Source organism: Rhinopithecus roxellana, chromosome 2 (assembly GCF_007565055.1).
Source record: "Rhinopithecus roxellana isolate Shanxi Qingling chromosome 2, ASM756505v1, whole genome shotgun sequence".
NCBI lineage: Eukaryota > Metazoa > Chordata > Mammalia > Primates > Cercopithecidae > Rhinopithecus > Rhinopithecus roxellana.
Genome location: NC_044550.1, coordinates 12,752,404 through 12,759,602, shown reverse-complemented (window position 1 = coordinate 12,759,602; position 7,199 = coordinate 12,752,404).

Here is a 7,199-nt window from a genome sequence, read left to right as displayed (position 1 = left end):
TAGTTTTAAACAATCTTTGTATTTCTGTGGTATTTGTTGTAATATCTCCCATTTAGTTTCTAATGCAGCTTATTTGGATCCTCTCCCTGCTTTTCCTGGCTAATCTCAATTTTGTTTATCTTTACAAAGAACCAGTTTTTGTTTTATTTCTCTTTTGTGGGGTCTTTTTTTGTTTCAATTTCGTTTAGTTCTGCTGTGATCTTGGTTATTTCTTTTCTCCTGCTGGGGTTGGGTTTGGTTCATTCTTGTTTCTCCAGTTCATTGAGATGTGATGTTAGCTGTTTATTTGCTCCCTTTCAAACTTTTTGATGTAGGCTTAATGCTATGAACTTTCCTCTTAGCACCACTTTTGCTGTATCTCAGAGGTTTTGATAAATTGTGTCACTAGTATCATTCAGTTCAAAGAACTTTTTAACTTTCATCTTGATTTATTTTTGACCCAAAGATCATTTAAGAACAGAATATTTAAATCCCATGTATTTGTATAGTTTTGACAGTTCTTTTTAAAGATAATTCTCAGTTATATTCCACTGTGGTCTGAGAGGATACTTGATACAATTTTTTTTTCTGAAGTTAATCAAGTTTTTTTGTTCAGCTGAAGAAATTTACTTTTTTTTTTCTAGGTGCATAGATATAATTATATACAAGACATAATTATAGACAAGTTTCAATACACAGGAAAACTCTTCTGTCCACCTCTCTTTATGATAAATAAATCATCACAATAATTTTTAAAAATTTAAAAATAATACACAGCTTTCTTGCGCTGAACATATTGTTGTGCACGAATATATTGGTACTGGTATATTACAGTTACTTACATTTTTTTTAAGAACAGCATTGGAGAAAAATAAGCTATTTAAACATTGACTTTATATATAGAAAGTGCAACGCTGTTAATTGTTATATAACATGCTTCATAATTTCTTTCCTTTATCAATTTTAAATCAAGATAACTTGGACTCAAACTATGATATTTTTTCTGAAAATAGTACAGTACACACATGACAGCAGTGACTTGGTGAGATGATGCCCTTTGCTGCAGTTATGAAAGCAAACTTTACTATGTCAGGAACTGATTGCCAATAGATTAGTAATTTTCAATGTCACCCATACCTGGGGGTTCAGGACAAGAGAAAAAGGCCTCTGACTAAGGCAAGGCCATGAAAGGATATCTGTTTCTTGGTTATCTGGGTATGTAAACAGTAATAATTGGAGCTGACTGCATTTCCTTCCAGTCAGCTCTGAAGTGAAAATTATGCATTATGTGTATGTGTAGCTACTTGAGCCAAACGGCCTTTCCAGGTTTCTTTTGTGCTTTCCAAAGACAACAATTTTCACTGTTACTCAAAATTCTGTGCAAAATGCAAGTGATTAAAACTGGATATTGCTGAAGCCTACCACCTGTTTAATCATGTCCACAGGCAGCCCCAAACCATCTCAGTCAACATCACACCCAAACATTCAGCTTTTCTCAGACCAAATTAAAAGTTTAAAGAGAAAAAAAAAGATCAAACAAACACTAAAGAGATTTTAAAAATATCTAAAACAACACAATACAGTTAAAACAATCTCCAACTAGATGTTCCCACTGAAAATTATTTGTGGTCCCTGAATTTGATTTTCTATGCAAAGGCATTGACTTTCAAAGAAGAGTGATAAAAATATGGTTTGGCATTCTCAGAAACTCCAAAAAGTTTCCTTTTCTGCTGTGACTTTCACTTAAATGAAAATCTTACACTGAAAATGAACTGAAACTTGAAAATTCACATGAGATTTCTCCCTCTCCTTTGTTATCTCTTACATGACTTTTGCATGTTTTTTTGCTCAGTTTAAACAATGACAGAATCTGTCCGAATGTCAAGCTGAAGTATTTTGAAAACAGGAAGAGAAGCCTGTTTAGAGCACCCACCTCCATAGCACGTGAAATGCCCTGAACACTTTAGCTATATGAGAACCCTGTAGGTTCATTATATTGCAATTAGGCTAGGCCACAAAACAAGAGGACAAACATGAGCTGTTTTTAAGAGTTTAATAGAAATTTGACAGCTATAACTTTATTCTACATTTCCACAATTTCTTCACATGGCATCTCATACAAAGTGAAAATTATTAGATAAACATGCATTAGTTTTTAGAAATGCATATGAATGCATGAAAAAATACATCAACTGAGAATGTCTTTTCCATCAGTAACATGGCTCCAGACATAAGCAATATGCTAAAGATGGCTTTGTAATTGTATGAAACCACTCCCCCTCCAACCAAAGGGAAATGATTTATTTTAATAAGTAGATGAAATATTACTAAATTTTTAATCAAGAGCTTGTGGTCAAAGTTTTATATTATAAATGGTTGCATTTGATGCTTAAAATAGCATTCATGATGAGAATGTAAAGAAAAATCATTTTGTAAGCAATGGGAATCTTAATAGTTTAGTTGTTTAAGTTTACTGTTTTGTAGAATCAGAAAATTTACCAAGACTTTTTTGTGACCTATCATATGTCCTCTCTTGGCAGATGTTCCAGGTGCTGATGAAAATAATGTATATTCTACAGTTGTTGGGTAGAATGTTCTGTAAGTATCTGTTAAGTCCGTTTGTCCTAGGGTACGTACGTTTAAGTCCATGGTTTCTTTGTTGATTTTCTGCCTTGATGATCTGTCTAATGCTTTCAGTGGAGTATTGAAGTACCAACTATTATTGTGTTGTTGTCTATCTCATTTCTTAAGTCTAGTAGTAATTGTTTTATAAATGTGGGAGCTCCAGTGTTCGGTGCATATGTATTTAGGATTGTGATATTTTCCTGTTGGACTAATCCTTTTATCATTATATAATGTTCCTCTTTGCCTTTTTTTTTTCTGTTGCTGCTTTAAATTCTGTTTTGTCTGATACAACAATACCTATTCCTGCTCACTTTTGATTTCCATTTGCATGGAATATCTTTTTCCACCCCTTTACCTTAAATTTATGGGAGTCATTATGTGTTAGGTGAGTGTTTTGAAGACAGCAGATAATTGATTGGTGGATTTTTATCCATTCTGCGATTCTGTATCTTTTAGGTGGAGGATTTAGGCCATTTATATTCAATGTAAGTATTGATATGTGAGGTACTATTCTGCATGGTAGTTGCTTCCTAAATCCCTTTTCTTCCCATTGTGTTATTGTTTTACAGGCCCTGTGAGATTTATGTTTTAAGGAGGCTCTATTTTGATGGAATTTTGAGGTTTTGTTTCAAGATTTGGAGCTCCTTTTAGCAATTCTTGTAGTGGTGACTTGCTAGTGGCAAATTCTCTCAGGATTTGTTTGTCTCAAAAAGACTTTATCACTCCTTTATTCATAAAACTTAGTTTTGCTGGATATAACACTATTTGCTGATAGTTATTTTGTTTCATGGGGCTAAAGATAGGACCCCAATCTCCTCTGACTGGTAAGGCTTCTGCTGAGAAATCTGCTGTTAATCTGATAGTTTTCTATTACAGGTTAGCTGATGCTTTTGTCTCCCAGCTCTTAAGGTTGTTTCCTTCATCTTGACTTAAAATAACCTGATAAGTATGTGCCTAGGTAATGATTGTTCTGCCATGAATTTCCCAGGTGTTCTTTGAGCTTCTTGTATTTGGATGCCTAGACCTCTAGCAAGACCAGTGAAGTTTTCCTCAATTATTCCCACAAATAAAATTTCCAAACTTTTAGATTTCTCTTCTTCCTCAGGAACACCAATTATTCTTAGGTTTGGCTGCTTAACATAATCTGAAATGTCTTGGAAGTTTTGTTCATTTTTTGACTCTTTTTTTTTTGCCTGATTGGGTTAATTTTGAAGCCTTGTCTTTGAACTCTGAAGTTCTTTCTTCTACTTGTTGTAGTCTGTTGTTGATACTTTCAAGTGCATTTTGTATTTCTCTTAGTATGTCTTCTATTTCCAGAAGTTGTGATTGTTTTTTCTTTATGTTATCTTTTTTTCCTAGGCAGTAGGTCTCAACAGTGGGCTTAAAATATTCAGTAAACTATACAGCAAATAGATGTGCTATCACTCAGGCCTTGTTGTTTATGTATAGAGCACAAGCAGAGTGGATATAGCATAATTCCTAAGGGCCCTTTAATTTTCAAAATAGTAAGTTAGCATTGGCTTAAACTTAAAGTTGTCAGCTGCATTAGTCCCTAATAAGGGAGTCAGTCTGTCCTTTAATGCTTTGAAGCCCTACATTGACTTCTCTACATATAAAAGTCCTAGATGGCATCTTCTTCCAATAGAAGGCTGTTTCATCTCCATTAAAAATCTGTTGCTTAGTGTAGCCACCTTCATCAATTAGCCTAGCTAGGTCTTTTGTGTAACTTGCTGCAGCTTCTCCTTCAGTACTTGCTGCATCACCTTGTGTTTTTATGTTATGGAGAGAGATTTTTCTTTACTTAAATCTCATGAACTAACTTCTGTTAGCTTCCAACTTTTTTTTTTTTTTCTGCAGCTTCCTCACCTCTCTCAGCTTTCAAAGAATTGAACAGGGTTTGGATCTAGCTATTGATTAGTCTTTGGCTGAAAGGAATGTTGTGCCTGGTCTAATCTTCTATCCATACTGCTCACACTTTCTCCATATCAGCAATACAGCTGTTTTGCATTCTTATTATGCATGTGTTCAGTGGAGTAGCACTTTTTATTTCATTCAAGAACTTTTCCTTTGCTTTTACAACTTGGATAACTATTGGGCACAAGAGGCCTTGCTTTCAGCCTATCTCAGCTTTCAACATGCCTTCCTAACTAAGCTTAAGTATTTCTAGCTTGAGATTAAAAGTGAGAAATGTGCAACTCTTTTTTCACTTGAACACTGAGAGGCTGTTGTAGGATTATGAGTTGGTGTAATTTCAATATGGTTGTTCTTAGAAAATAGCAAGGGCTCAAGGGAGAGAGATGGACAGTGAAATGCCTCGTCATCGAAGCAGTCAGAACACACACAACATTTAATGATTAAGTTTGCCTTCTGGGTGTTCCAAAACAATTATGAGAGTAATATCAAAGACTGCTGCTCATAGGTCACCATTATAGATATAATCATAATGAAAATGTCTGAAATATTGGGAGAATTGTCAAAATGTTCCCTAGAGACACAAAGTGAGCACATAATATTGGAAAAATGGTACCAGTAGACTTTCTCAACACAGGGTTGCCACAAACCTTCAATTTCTAAAAATGTGTAATATCTGTGAAGCACAATAATGCAAAGGGCAATAAAACAAGGTGTGCCGATATGTGTATTTGTGGTTAAAATGGGTTTCTTGTATACAACATATAATTGGATCTTATTTTTTATTTAACTATGATAATCTCTGCCTTTTAATTGGTGCATTGAGACCATTGATGTTTAAAGTGATTACTAATGTAATGTGCTTAATGTCACATAGTTGTTACTGCTTTCTATTTGTTGTCCTTGTTCTTTGCTCTTATTTTGTCTTCTATTTTTTATTCTTTTTGTGTTTTTCATTGAGCATTTTATAAAATGTAATTTTCTCTCTTTTCTTAGCATATCATTTGTACCTTTAAAAACATTTTTTTTTAGTAGTCGCCCCAGAGTTTGCAATATACATTTACAACTAATCTAAGTCCACTTTCAAATAATACTATATGGACCGGGCGCGGTGGCTCATGCCTGTAATCCCAACACTTTGGGAGGCAGAGGCGGGAGGATCACGAGGTCAGGAGATCGAGACCATCCTGGCTAACACAGTGAAACCCCGTCTCTACTAAAAATACAAAAAATTAGCTGGGTGTGGTGGCAGGTGCCTGTAGTCCCAGCTACTCTGGAGGCTGAAGCAGGAGAATGGCGTGAACCCAGGACGCGGAGCTCGCAGTGAGCCGAGATCATACCACTACACTCCAGCCTGGGCCACAGAGTAAGACTCTGTCTCAAAAAAAAAAAAAAAAAAAAAAAAAAAAAATCAAATCAAATCAAATAACACTACATGACTTTACAGGTAGTGTGAGTGCCTCATAATAACAAAATAATCCCAATTTTTCCTACCATCCCTTTTATAATTGATGTAATTCATTTTGGTAAAATACCAGCATACACAAGAATATATATGTAAATATATGTATACACACACACATAAACATATACAATTAAATACAATATTGCTATTACTATTTTGAACAAATTGTTATGTGAGATCAATTAATAGGAAAAATAAAAGTTTCATTTTACCTTCATTTATCCCTTTTCCATTGCTCTTCCTTTATGTAGATCTAAGTTTCTAACTTATTTTATTTTCCTTCTCTCTAAAGAACTTCTTTTAACATTTATTTCAAGACAATTGTTGTTGTCTGGGAAAACCGTTATTTCTACTTTACTTTTGAAGGTTAACTTAGCAGCGTACAGAATCTAGGTTGGTGGGTTTTTCTCTCAAAACTTCAAATATTTCACACCACTCTCTTCTTACTTACATGGTTTCTGAGATGTTCGATGTCATGCTTTGCCTTTCTATAGGTAAACTGTTATTTTCCTCTGCCTTTTTTCAGGATTTTAAAAATCTTTGTTTTACTGTACTTTGAAAATGATACACCTAGGTGTCGTTTCTCTGGCGTTTATCCTGCTGATGTTCTCAGAGCTTCCTAGATCTTTGGGTTGGTGTCTGGCATTAATTTGGCAAATTCTAGGTCATTATAGTTTCTGATATTTCCCTTGTTCCTTGATCTCTTTTCCCTCCCCATTTTGGTGTTTTCATTGCATATACGTCACACCTTTTGTAGTTGTCTTGCAGGTCTTGGATACTGTCTTGTGGGTTTCTTTTCAGACTTTTTTCCCTTTGATTTTCTTTTTTGGAGGTTTCTGTGGAAATACCTTTAAGCTCAGATATTCTTTCCTCAGCTGTTTCCAGGCTACTAATAAGCCTGTAAAAGGCATTCTTCATTTCTGTGACAGTGTTTTGATATCTAGCATTTATATTTAAAATTTTTTAAATTATTTGTTTACATTACCCATTTGTTCTTGCATGTTGTCTATTTTATTTATGAGGGCCCTTAGCGTATTTATCATTATTGTATTGAATTCTCAGTCTGATCATTCCAACATCTCTGCCATGTCTGAGTCTGGTTGTGATGCTTACTCTGTCTATTCAAACTGTGTCTTTTTGCCTTTTATTATGCCTTGTAATATTTGATTGAAAGCCTGACATGACGTACTGGGTAATAGGAATTAGAGCAAGTAAGCCT